Source organism: Neodiprion fabricii, chromosome 1, assembly GCF_021155785.1.
Source record: "Neodiprion fabricii isolate iyNeoFabr1 chromosome 1, iyNeoFabr1.1, whole genome shotgun sequence".
In the NCBI taxonomy this organism is placed as follows: Eukaryota; Metazoa; Arthropoda; class Insecta; order Hymenoptera; family Diprionidae; genus Neodiprion; species Neodiprion fabricii.
In genome coordinates this window covers 8,677,842-8,692,072 of record NC_060239.1, presented here as the reverse complement: position 1 = coordinate 8,692,072, position 14,231 = coordinate 8,677,842, and the positions used below count along the sequence as shown (strand labels likewise).

The window sequence follows — 14,231 nt, the reverse complement described above, 5'->3', positions numbered from 1 at the left end:
AGCAGGCGCAATGTTCTCCGTGATATCTGTCGTTGATGAAATTCATTCACCCGCTTACAGAAACAAGGTCGTCTTACCTTCCGAAGGTCAGTTAGAAATGTTACCAGCGGAAGGTATTTGGTTACCAATGGTAGATCATTCAGTTTCCAGCGCTGATAACTGACAACAGTTGTGTAGCTTTTCGCGAGCTTGCGGGACTCTGAATTTACCTTTCAACACTATTGTTGGCAGTTGGATGAGTTTCGTTGAGTCTACCGTTTCATCTGTAACCAAAATAAATCTCCCAATTCTACTTGCTTAATCATTCTTGATTTGAGTTGGTTGCAATGAAAAAAATCAGTCGTCTTCCATTCGCTTATCCACCCAATTTCAAGAAATTTAGTTATTTGTTAATTTCAGTTCACAGACGTCATTCTGTTAACTTTGACATAGATTGCGCACATCACGTTCGTACCGACGAATCCTACTTTCACTTTATGAAACAGACTCCATCGACAGTCGGATAGTAAAACTCGTAAACCCAATGCGAGCAGAGTTAGACGTAGCAGTAATCACCGCATGATAATTCTAGAACCGAATTCCAGACCCTCACGCAGTCAATTCGGCGCTCCGGTAGATCCCTGATTTTATTTATCTCATTCGGATCCATCACCTAATCGCGAGCGATCCAACGAATGAATTTATCGGATGAAGAATCTGGGAGAAAATTACCGACGTTGTCAAAACATTTATCCAATCTGTTCAACTTTCAAAGATTGCCTACGCTGAAAAATACGAATCCAGTTATTTTTCAATGCAATTGCTAGGATTTCTCATCTGTCAAATCGATTCACTCGCAGCGCATGGTTCGTTGTTTTTAAATTCATCCAACATTTCGGACGATGATACGTGCGTTTTCTATTGTTCTTCTCCGAAAAACTAATTTTCGAAACAGCGTGCGGAAACAATATCGTTCATTGATCGAATTGATTGGTAAACGCTGTGAAGTGGAAGGCTTATCTCCCGCAGCAGCCTGCAGGGCGACTGCACAGTGTGGAAAAGAGCCCAAGGTTTCATCGACGATACAGTGGTGAGTGCGGTCAGGGTGCATATATACGCCGGTCGTAGCATGCGGTCGAGTAGAAAAATACATTTTTCACTCTACGAGTTTCGCCTTGTAGTACATAACAATTCGACTTCTTTCAATTTTATGGCCATACTTCCAAGGATACGACCCAGAGCAGTTATAACCATCGATTCGCAAAAGATTAGGGGGAACCGCCCGGAACAGATTGACAAAAAGTATGTCAAATAATGCGTTATGGACATTTGCGGAGCCACGCTTCCTTGTTCTATTAATTCGCATGTTAATCCCCGTTAAATTGGAGAAAGAGAAGAAAATTAACCGAACAAATGATCTGAATAAAATAAGAAAAAAAAAATAAAAATCGTGGAGCAGAATTGACTCGAGGCAAACAACACACGCTAATACAGATTTATCCAATTCGTTATACAAACTTGCGCTACTTACTTTCAGGCATAAAAAAAACATGTTAGACAGCACAGGTTTAGCGATTGACAGAATTTAAGGTGTGGATATCGAAATGTAACGCACTTTCACTAGCGACTTATTAATTATTATTGCTAAGACGGTAATGAGAGGGAGCGAGTGTTTGTTAGACGGTTATTCTTGTTCCAAAGAAAGCATTCGAATGTCACGAGAAAGCTGGTACAAAACGACAACCGGAGTTATCTTCCTCTCCTGGAAAAATTCATCACATGTTCTGCGAAGATTTATTGTCAACTTTCAAGTTTCTTTTATCCTGATTGTCAATTTTCGGCAATCAAGCGGGAACGTCTTGTGAATAAAATTCCGACTATTGTAGTTTATGTATTTGCCGATTATCGAATGCAGGTTTCCAAAAACTGTTTGATTCGATCATCGTGAATCAGTATATATCGATTAACTGTAAATTATTGAACATCAATTGCGTTGCGATTGAAATTTAAAAAATTACAGTTTCTACCTGTGACTAAACTAATTGAAAAAAAATAAAACTTACAAATCTCTACAAAACCAAGTATGAAGAAATCGAATGACTTTGAATCGATTATTATTTTACCCACCAAGGCCGGCGAGTGTTGATATTTAATCGATAAAAAAATTTCACTCGGAGTAAGAGTGTTATATAGGAAGATGCATGGCGTGCGTTTGCATTTTTTCATTTCTCCCCTTTTTTTTTCATTCGTTTTATTCGCGAGGAGAAAGTGTTCAGGCCAGTAAATGCGAAGATAAAAATAGAAGAATAAAAAAAAAATCAGAGCTGGTCAGAAGTGAACCTAATATATTTTATTACCAAACCAGTCGTTCGAATCCGGCCTCGGCGGTATATTTTTCCGCCGAGTTACATCATCGAACGGGAGGAATTGACCTTTTGAATATTTCCCCCTCATTATTTTTTCTTTCCCCTTTCATTCATCGAAATTTCTCAGATGGAGATTTACGATCTATATATTATATATATATATGTGTGTGCCCTCAGGACCGTTTGCAGAAGGAAATCTCTACTTACAGCTACATGGTTAAAATTGACCCACCGGAATAGTTCCTTTTGTAATTTGCGCTTCTGGCGGTGAGCTTATAGCTCTGACAAAACGTGGCTCGTCGTGAAAATACAGAAAGATGTTTGTAAATTTTTCTTGTTATTCTTCCAACGTTATACGAGTTCCTCGAGCCATACAGTTAATTAATATCACTATAATGGGTGTGTAACTCACGTAATGGATACCTGCCAACCCTCTGCTCGTAAATCACCCAATTTAATTAGGCATCAAACTGGGTCGGTGTTGACCGGGATTTGTACGTCAATCGAAAAACCGAAAAGCAGGAAAATTGAGCTTTTCATTCTGGACGTGCTGATCCGCTGCTGTTACTAAAATCTTGTCCGAAATACGGACGGTGTTTCTTCTTTTTATCGATCAACTGTCATAATATTTTGATTTTCTATAAATTTCATTGAAGTGAAATCACAATCTACAAGTATGCAGTTTTTCGAATCAAGTTATTGATTTCAACCTGTTAACACTTTGTAATTTGTAGTTTTGTAATCCACTGAGGAAATAAATTTATCGATATGCAGGTTGTTTGTTCTGTTAAAAAATAGATGCGAAAAAACTTATTGAAATTGGTAAACGAGCACGATTCTTTCATTCTAAATATGACACAATAATGTTATTACTCGAAATTGATTGATGATCGGATTTGATTTATCCAAGTTACCGGGGTTTCAAAGTTTATTCCTTAATTCGATAGAATCATTTTTCTATCATATCCAATTTTATCGAATTTCTTGCTCAGACAGTCCGGGATTTCATCCATAAATGTTAATCGCAGATTCCAACCCGTTTGATATTGCATAATGCCTGACCGATTCGGGAAGTACGAGCACCGGTTGCATAAAAAATAAAACTAACCAACGAACGACGAGAGAATTATTCAAGGAAAAAACATAAAGTTATACAGACAGCAAAAAATACGATCCTGAGTAGAATTTTACAGAATGCTTTATTAACGGAGAGTTTTCTTATCCTATCGTGGCAAAGTATCAGCCGCAGTTTACGACCTCATCAATCCAACTCAGAAGTTCCTCATGCATAAAAAAAAAAAAAAAAAAAAAAAAACAGTGGAAAATATAAAGCTTGTAAAAAATGTCTCATCCTCTTTGTTTTCAGCGGTAAAAATTCGTCAAATTTTCCGTAAGTGGTTGTAGTATTCAAGTTTGTATGGTTTACGCGTGAGGCAAAGATACGCCTAATAAGGCCGGCATATCTATCTATATATTATGTAAATTTCAAGGTACCTACGTTTCGAACGACGGTTAGAGTTAGAACGACGTTATGTTCTCGGGTTGTAGGGTAACGGGATAAAACAAGAAACAGAAACTGGGATGCGTATTCGAATTATTCGTCATAGTTTTCATACACACACTCGTAGGATCAAACGCCGATTCGGTGACTCGGACCAGTCTTCGGAAACGTTGATTTTAAAGAAGATTTTATTCATTCTTACTCCTCTATGCTTACCGCACAGGTTTAAATGTCAGTCGATAAATTTGATGAACATCGTACAGCGAGCGGTAATCGTTATAACTGAGTAAATTCCATTGACGCGTGGAACTTCGTCATCGCCTGTGGGTGTGAATAAATCTTAATTCAACATCTGTCGGATGGCGTCGATTAACGTTTCAAAATCGTGCTGATATTTCGTCGTTTCGTTACGGAAAAAAAGAATGGTTTCACCATGTCCGATCGAAACTGAACTGCAGGTCGAGAGCCTGCTTCATTTCTGCGGCTTCCTAACTTAAAAAAGTACTAAAAAACAAAATACCGGGATGAATATCAAGGACAACTTGTCGAAAGATATAAGCAAACGGTGGAATTTTATATACGACATAGAGACTATTCAGGGCATGCGGGTAGCCGGTTTTACAAGTTTACGAAAACACGGACACTGCTTACATTTATTACCTGATCTTGGAGTTTTTTTTTTTTTTTTTTAATTTTATAAAAACATTCTGGCCACGTGGATAATTGTTGGTTACTGAATAAGTAATATTGCCTGTTCCTAAATTTTTTTTCCCTCCGTTCAAATTATTGTATACCGATCGTTGACTTACGACTGATCTCACATTCTGTTTCCGACTATAACGTACCTACGTATCAATCTCGCATAAATCAATTATCTGAAGACAGCTGTTAATAAATACTTGAGAAAAAATTACCGTTAAGTAAGGAAATTATCGACATTCAAACGTTTTGCATTCATATTTTCGTTCCCGTCAAAATGTCTGTTATCTATCAGTCTGAGGTTAACCAGTACAGAAAACAGGAAAAATATGCCATTTTCAGCCACCGTGTACAAATTTTATTTGAATATTTTAAACGATGTTTGACAAATGCACGTGATCTTTAAATTTTGGGGTTTTATTTTTTCATTAAATTTGCGCCATAACTTACCGATTTCGTCATTTGGTTTAGTAATACAACCATGATCTAATAACTGGAAACGATTTCTGGAATGTAAATCAACGACAGCTTTTATTACCTAATTATTGTAATATAATTTTATTTCGTCGTGTGGAAAAAAAAATTGAATATCAAATGTGTGATCCTGCGGTAAATTTTTTATACTCATAGAAAAAAAACTGGTTTGGGAGGGAGAGATATCTTCCTCGCTAAATATAACTTTATTCGACGTATCGACGTAACTTATGGTCACCGTGTGGTTGTAACTTATTCAGGATGTATGCAGCCGTGGAACTCCAGTCAAAACAGTGTCACGCCTAAAAAATTTATAAAATAACGGTTCAGAAGTTGCAGCTCAAGCTGTTAGCAATGTTGGTAATTCGTCGATAAACCATCAATCGTTACATTTGAAAAATGTGTCATGGCTTTACTATGCAGGCATAGCGAATGTTTTTCGTAGACTGAATAATCTCAAAATCCTTACCTTGTTCTGCATAAATAAAATTTTTGGAAAATTAAAATGCAGGAAACAATGAAATTCGAAACGAATTATCGAACATAATCGATGCTTAATTTCAAATCGTTTTATATTGATTACAAATTTATCAAATTCATTCGATTTAACTCAACGATGACGATCATTTTATTCGGAAATTTGTTGTTTTCAATTACTGCAGACAATTTTCCTCAATCCTCTAGACAAAACAAACCACATTAGACCGAAATCAAACGAATCCACTAGATTGTCAACAGTATTTATGCGATTAAAAAAGCAGCGTCGATACATAAGCTATTTTTTTTGCAATATATTTTTGTTATTTTCAAACAGATCTCACACTCTACATATACAACAATTTATTAAATAGCCATCGTGCGACTATCTCGTGAGAAAACTTACCAAGAAAAAAAATATTCATTATTTACAGCCAATCAGCTGGCTGACGGAATTTAATTTGTCGAAGGAACCGAACCTCTTCGACAGCTAAGAATTTCGAATACTAGATACGTGAATACTAAGGAAACGCACTCGGCAGATTGCGTGCGTGAATTACGCGTCAGTAAGTTATGATCGGACCTGTTACATAGCTGCAATTAAGCGATGTCCTGCACTTTCGTTTTGCGCGCCTTTCTAGCCTTGCCATGCCACCGGCAGCCGCAGAACGACCCGGAAGATTTTTGCCTCACCGGTATCTGGACTTGAGGCTGCACCTAGCCCAGGTGAAATAACAGGTAAGAGGCAGGCTGAAGCCGCTGGTAACTCAAGCAAGTCGACCAGTCCCAACAACCAGTACTATCCGACTGCCTGAAACGAACTGCCCATTTCCAGCTCCATGCAGTAGATCGCTGGCCGTCAGCTTGGCAAGTACGTTCGAATCTTTTCGACCAAACGAAAGTAGAAAAAAAAAGAAAAAGACAAACCGTACACGCGCACGTGCTCGAGATTCGAATTTTCGCGCGCTTATCGATACATCCGATACTCGTGGTGTGAAACGATGCGGATTGGCGTAAGAGAGGGAGAAAAAAAAAATAGTGGATGGTAAGTCGTACACCGAGATGTAAATTCTTGCGACACTTGGTGGGATGAAAAATCTTGGCTCCAAGGAATCGTTCGGAAATTTGAGGTAAGCGCGAAAGCCTTTTGCGGTATATTTCTGAAGCATCTAGACCACGATTAGCTTGCGTTTGTCGGCTGATCGCCGAGCGTGCGCGATGAATACATTCATCGGTTTTATGCTGCTTTCGATGAGATCTTATATTCCGAACGCGATACACGGTTGAGCGATGAATTGATCATCCCGCGGGTGAATTTTCATACACTTACCGCGCTGTTTTCTCGCTCGCACATGTGTGTTTCCGGATCTCCATCAGGGTCACGGATCTGGGCCACAAGGCTGGTTGTACTTTGTTCGTCGAGATACCGGAGGCGTAGTCTTCGCTCCTTGTAATTCCTTGTCACGATTTTGAGAAGCACCGTTTCTTTTTTTTTTCACTTCGGTTTAATTTCGCTAACAGCAGGATTTCATCGGCGCGAATCCTGCAGATCCTTTATCAAAAGTTCACGCGACGCTGCCGTTGTGCCGCCGTCGTCTAACACGTGAGAATGGATTCAATTATTTCAACCGCTACCAGCTTCTATGCCCGTACCATGTGCATTGAAGTCGAGGTAATTAAGGTATCTTACAATTAGCCAGCCCTGAAATTATGCCGTATAAACTTTTGTAATTAATCAAATATACGCGTACACACCTTTGATCGATTAACCCAAGTCTAGAATGGAGTAAAATGAACTCGCATTGTCGTCCCGATTCTTTGAATGTAACCAAGTTCTAATGCTTGTTTGTAAGGAATGATCTTTTCGAATCTGTTACCACTGATTCGAGCTTTTTACTTTTATGCCAATTCAACCAAATTTTCAATCCCGTATCACATTCCAAATTTACAATACACGTACTCGTTTTGGTCAATGGTATTTTTCAATTATTTTTTACTTTATTAATGAGAAACGAGGCTAAAATAGAAGACGAGTGTTCTCACCTAAGATGTATTCACCGACTTGTGTACTTGAATCTTTATACCGAACCGTGCTAAATTTAACACTCTCGCGTCGTACCTAATTCTCTCATTAGTGTATATACCTTTTTTTATTAAACTGTTTTGAAATTTTGCATATTGATTTGTCAATGGGTGACGATCGTTAAATTGAAATTGAATTAATCAAAACTCCTGATTTATTACACTGCTATGATATTATTTCGTTAAATATCAAGGTTGAAACTTCTATAAAACGATTTTAACGTTAGTTAATTTTCGACATTTTCTAGTTTTCTCAAAATTGTCTGCAAACTAAAACCTCATTCCTCGACTGATCCCATCAACTTTTGATCAAATCAAAACTGAATACAAAAACAACCAATCTGAGAAAGTATAAGTGGTGATAAAAACGTAGAAGAATCGGATAATTAGAAAAGTTGTAGTAATCAGATTTTCAAAGACGCAAAAATTTATTAAATATACTAAGTAGAACAAAAATTCTAAATTTAATTACATGAACATTTTATTTCTGTCTAATCTGATCCGACGATCCATGATTTATAGATTTAGCATTAATAATCACACTTACGAATCCTTATTCCCCGAAAGTCAGAGTATAGAATCGTCAAAATTCCGGTTCTTGATTCTCTATACTTTATACTTCTAGATTTTGGTTTTTCTACAATTCGACACTCTGTATTCGAAAACTCAATAAGCTGGATATTCGCATTTGTTATAATTCGATATTACGACTATTCTACAATTTTTGATTCCTTCTTAGTTCTGTCACACTTTACGGCAACACAGAAGCCGATCGATAGTTACAACCGTTTAAAAAATCCGACGTCCAAGTCTTGCATTCTCGCCAGCCATGATATCTGACGATGTTAAGTTTGAATGCAGCATCCGTAACGCGCGTCGCAAGCGCCTAATCGTAAGTTCGAGTCTTTGTCGGTTTTTCAACTAAACCGCATCAAAGGCTCCGTTGTGTGCAAAAGCTTTCGGAACAATGTCTGCAGAGAAGAACAGATACGCGATCCCCTTTGTAAGGGGATTCGTATCGTGTAGAATTTGTAGCTGCGTGCAGCGGCTATAAAACCTGGAGGAATAGCATGTAAGACTCGTGGTTTTTAATCCGGACCCAGCCTCGCAGCGGACTCGGGTTTTTCAGTCTTTGATCAGATGGAATCAAGCAGCTGTTCACGCTTTCGATGACCAGCGCACAATGGCCAGCGTTGCGCATCGTGCTCACCCCGGCTGTACAGTTAGATACGAATTTCATTAAAACTGCTGCCCCGATTTCCATCCTCTGCTTGCCGCTTCTTCTTTCTCGCTGGTTCATTCTTCCGTTCGTAATATTGTAATTTTTGTCCGAAAAATCGTGGTTGGTACTACTGCTGTTCAGGGTCAGACAGACCAACGCTGTAATCGTTCGTTAAAATACTATATAGTCCAGTCAAAATAGGTCTGAATTAAAAATATTCGGAACACATAGTTGCATTTTTGTATACATTATACTATATTATATATTATATTATTGTATAAATAATTTTGTTTTTTGCGTTTTCCTCAAAAACCGTTATCGAGAGATGAAAAATGACTTGACCACCGTGTAGAGCGGAAGATTCTACATCGAGTTAGGTCCTCATATGTCAGTAACGGAGTCGGAGTAACAAATTAAAAAAAAAGGCATTATTTCACAAACATTCCCCAGATGCCGTCGATAAGTAGAATTTTATTCTCTAGATTTGTTAATCCGACTCCGTTTCCGCCACATGAGGATACAACTCGATGTAGAATTTTCCGCTTTACACATAATGATGAAGTAATTTTTCATTTATCGTTAGCGGTTTTTGAGAAAAACGCAAAAAACGTAAAATTTTATCGTTTTCTCAAAACGCCGGCTATGCAGCTCAAAAATGACTTCAGATCTGAGTTTCTGAGGGGTGAAAAATTCCCGCCCACAAAAATGCAGCCATATCCCGAATATTATTAATTCAAACTCATGCTGAATGGACTAACTAGATTCCGAAGTACATTGACGTGTTCGGTTGAATTTTTCATTGCGGAAATGTGAAAGAGAGAGATGTTTATAATTGACGACGAACACGAAGGTTGTGTTTTCATCACCCGTATGAAGAAAGTTGATTCATGAGAATACGTGTCTGAAAAACATTTATTCATTACGCACGTGTGTTAACGGTTGCTGGGTAATTACAATAATTGTAAGTGAGCTCTTCTACAGTTAATCGAGGATGCGCAGCAGCAGTTCGCTATTGTCTAATATAGTTTTCCCGCCTCCCGCGATTCTACCTTTCTAGATTAAACTGTAATCCAGTAAAGACACTCTCGCGTACCGCGTTTCCTTATCATTTGCAACAATCGACTGCATTACGGAAAGTGCATCCATTTACGCCGTCGCAACGGCACGAATAAAGTTATAGCTGTCCTAAATTTCAGTGCGTATACATCGAACGATGATGCAAAAATTTTCGCATAAACTTGAGAACAAAAAAAAAAAAAAAAAAAAATTTCAGTGGTTACGGATTTTTCTATGCCAAAGTGCCGTTTATTTAATTTTCATCCTACGTCTGAAATTCGAACCGATGTTGCACAAATTAAGGTTAATACTTGTCAGGTTTTTTTTCTCTGTCATTTGTTTTTACCTATCATTTTTCTGTTCGTTAACTGTCAGTTAGTTATTTGCGTTACAGCGTACGCCAGTGTTTATCGAAACCTGTTACGCCGGCTGGAAGCGATATTTCGGCCAGACATTCACTTTTCAATGACCGTGTCGTCATCGAATACTTAACTCACTCCAATTTAAATCGCTCGTACGCACTCGGTCGGTGTAAATTTACACGTGGCGATGTAATGTGAGGCGATGCGGTTTTGCGATTGAGTAAATTCTGTCACGAAGGTATTTAGACTTCGATAAACGCCTCGAGAAGAAATGTAACTCGATAAATCGCCTCTCGGTTATATTGCGAATTTGTTCCCAGCCACGGTGATAAATGTATAATAACTAATTTACACGATATACCGAAGAGCAGAAGCTTCTGAACGATGAGAAGGAGACTGGGAAATAATAGGAACAAAAAACTATACATCCATTATTTTCACATCCGTTTACTTCGGGATAAAGAAGCTGCGGAATAAGAAGTACTTGTACCGTGATATATACATCGTAAGGAAATATACAGCCGTACGCGGTAGACGTTTGCAAAAAGAAGAATTAACTGCATTTATGTGGTTGTATTGTAATACAGAGACTGGGTTTATCTGAGAACATATATTTTATTCGTCGTTGCGGGTTTCAGAGCAAGAAACGCGAGCGGTGCGGTCGTTTCTATAAGCAACGGATCGGTCAGCGTTATAACTTTGCTAAACGGAAAGAGTACGGATTTATTCGCGTTGCGGGGAAAAAAAAAGGAAAGAGAAAAAAAAAAAAATAATAATTCGGAGCAAAATTATTATGACAATTCGGGCTTTTCGAAGCTTAGTGAATTTTATTGCCTGTCAGAAAATGCGTTGATATAGTTACCTGGAAATGAAAATTGACTCGTCTGATTTACATTACGCTTAGAGTCAGAAAAGAAATCTCTGCAGTTTCGTAAACCGCCGATTATTTATTTTTATTGTTTGTTAATATTTCTTCGTATCAGGTTTTAGTTCCCAAAGAAAAATCACACTCATTCAAAAGAGATTGTTGAGTGTCTGAATTAATTTTGAAATCTTTTTAAACTGATTTCTTTCGTTCACGTGATAAAAGTTTTTTGCCCGAAGAGTTGCAGACTGTAAAAATATACTTATCTATTCATTTGTTGTTTTTTCAAGATTCACTTACAGCAACAAAATCACAATTAGTTGCCGATGACAATTGACCTGAAATAAAATTTAGAAAGCCTGAAGTTTCCTGATCAAGGTCTTTGATCCTCTGCCATTCTTCTAACCGTTCACCTTTTTCTATTTTTTTTTTTTCTTCCCAATTTTCGATAAAACAATTGCGACTAGATTTCTCAGCGTTGGACCAAATATCAATCATCTCGCGCGACATTAAATTAAGGAACGAGTTCGGTTCTGGCACGGAGATATTGGCGCCGGCTGAAAGCGAGGAGTGGATATAACGACGGATTAAGGATGCCGGTGAAAATATCCGAGCAAGATTTCCCGCGTTCGTGTCTTCAATAGTCTAATGCATGCGGGGAAATATATACCTACGTGCATGAATATAGACATTCTTCCGTGGCTTTTGAAAGCTCGGTCGGCAGAGGCGGAGCTCGAGCGAAATGGCTTTCGTATTAGCCTTGAACTTGATCTGCATATATTTTGCAGTTGGCCTTGCCGACGCCGCTCTATTTTGTCGCTTTGATATCCGCGATACCATTATAGTCATTAACCGTATAAAATAACACCAGGTTTATCCGGCCCGGTTTTTCCACCGTTTAAACTCCGGGGCTTTGGATGGGAAACAATAAAAAGCTCGATGATCCTGCACTGCGACGTCCTAGAAGGCCGCGCACACAACTGTATCTCACTTTGCCTGCAGGAAAACAAAAAAAAAAAAAAAAACAAAAAGAAAAAAAAACACGCCTCCGTTTTACCATCAGCCGCGGAAAGTGCGAAGATTTTTTTGCGCTAACCGACGTTTTTCTATCCCCGATCGCATTATCAACACTTTTCTTTTCGTTTCGTAAACGGTTATGAGCTTAAAGTAGACTATAAATTTTCCAGTCTGTATACGTAAAGAATATTGTATAATGCATTTTGAATTTGCATTATCGCATTCCAAATATTTTTGGGGTGCAGGGTTGGATGAAAAAGACAAAAAAAAAAAAAAAAACCAACAAGTTTAAAAGGCAGCAATTGCTCAAGCAGTTTTTGCGATTATAATTCTCGCTGTCGAGAACATTGCACAAAAGTAACTTGGGTGGAAGTTTCGAGTGAAAATTCTGAGAGCCACGCAAGTTTTTGAAATTATTTTTTTTTTTTTTTAAAGAAATTTCAACATCGTTCCAGCTGTTTGAATTCCAACATTTGTTTTTCTCACCCTCTTACCGAATTTCTCCCACAGTTAGGAAGTTTCTCAGAATCATATTTCAACCGCAGGATGATTATAGCAATTTCTGGTACACGACGAGAAAATTTTTCCCTCCTCGACTAAGTTGACTCTGGCCCCATTATCATCGCGGCGAAGTAGGATTTCGGGGATTGATGAGACCCAGAAAAACTTGGGGGCGTTTATATCCGAGCTTAAACGTGCGAGAAAAGAACCTTTTGTTGTTAGTGGAGATAAATCCGTGTTGTCAACGCCGTAAGGACCTTCTTATATGCGCATCAATTCCATACGGCGATTCACTCCGTCTGGCTCGTCTAACGAGGATTGACGACGACTCGACCGCACGGCTGGAAAAACCGGTAGAAAAAAAAAATAAAATTTTCACCCCGATACATGTATTTTTCATAGGTCGACGGATGGCTCGAAATAAGCCGCTGCACCGAGGGGGGAAACATTTCAACAAAATATCGTTTCTACCTCTCCGATAATCGCGAGTTCGACCGATGCAACGTGTGTCTTAGATCTGCCTGATCTCTCGATCGCGACAAATAGGCCGGAATAATCGCTGTTCCAGATACCAAAGTCGACTTCCCGACTTCAGACAAGATCGCTGATTCCTGAATATTAAATTATAGTGACCAAAGTAGATATCGATTTACGACTTCGCCTTATTACCAGGTGAATAATTTTTGGAACGATTGGCAACTGCTTAAAAAAAAATTAATTCCGAATGTGGTGAATTCCTGTGAAATCGAAAACTTTTAATCAGCATCGTCAAATATCTGATAAATAAGTGTCTGTCGATATAATACGTAAGAATATTAAGGTACAAGTGAAATTTTATTTTCTTATCGTTTTTTTTTTTTTTACCTGCGAAAAGTGATGCTTTCAAGAGCACAAAGTCGACACGTATTGGAGAATCAAAGAGAAACAGGATCGTCACTTTCGTGATCGTTTCATCGTCAATGTTTGGCATTGTTTTATTGATATTATCGAATATTTCCCACTAAAATTGGCTCATTTGTGACGAAAAAAATCAAAGAAAAAAAAAAAAACATTTCCAAACAACGGTGACAATATTTTCGTTACTGTACATGACCGTGATCGATTGCTGATCGATAAAAATTTGTATGTAACCGAATCCTTGCAGTAATATTGAAATTATCAATGTAAAATCACATGTCCGCGCCGTTTCTCCCATGAATAATTCATCTGATCGATGTCAACGAAATGAGAAAAAGACGAAGGAGGCGTAAAAAAAGATTAAATTAAAACCCCTCAGGTAGAGAAAGAACAGAAAACGAAGAAAAACCGAAAGACCGGATTGAAATGAAATCGAAAAAAGATATCGATCGGAGGGATCGATAATCTGTCTCTACATGCGAACGGATCTTGAGACGCGGGTGTTTCGGCATGTATGTATATACGCGCATGTACGGAGGTTGGGAAATTTGCAAGGAGATGTAGGAGAGTTAGTCGGTGGAGTCGAATAGCTGGTCTCTAAATCACGTGAAACAGTGCAGCATACCTTAGTGTAAGCGGAAATGAAACACTCAGGGACATGACAGTATTGCAGAGAGGGAAATAAAAGGAGGGCAGAGAAGGAAGAGAATTCGCTGAGAATACGCGGGCAAGG

The 14,231-nt window shown here is 38.3% G+C and overlaps 1 protein-coding gene across 2 annotated transcripts in view; it reads left to right on the top strand.

Moving 5' to 3' along the window:
• Nucleotides 1-6,313: 6,313 nt before the first annotated feature.
• Nucleotides 6,314-14,231, top strand: part of LOC124179401 (cadherin-89D) — a 46,818-nt gene continuing 38,900 nt past the window's right edge. Inside the window, exon 1 of one of the 2 annotated variants that reach the window (XM_046563735.1) lies at nt 6,314-6,367. The gene's annotated coding sequence lies outside the window, so the exon portion shown is untranslated. The other variant, XM_046563726.1, reaches the window with a different exon arrangement.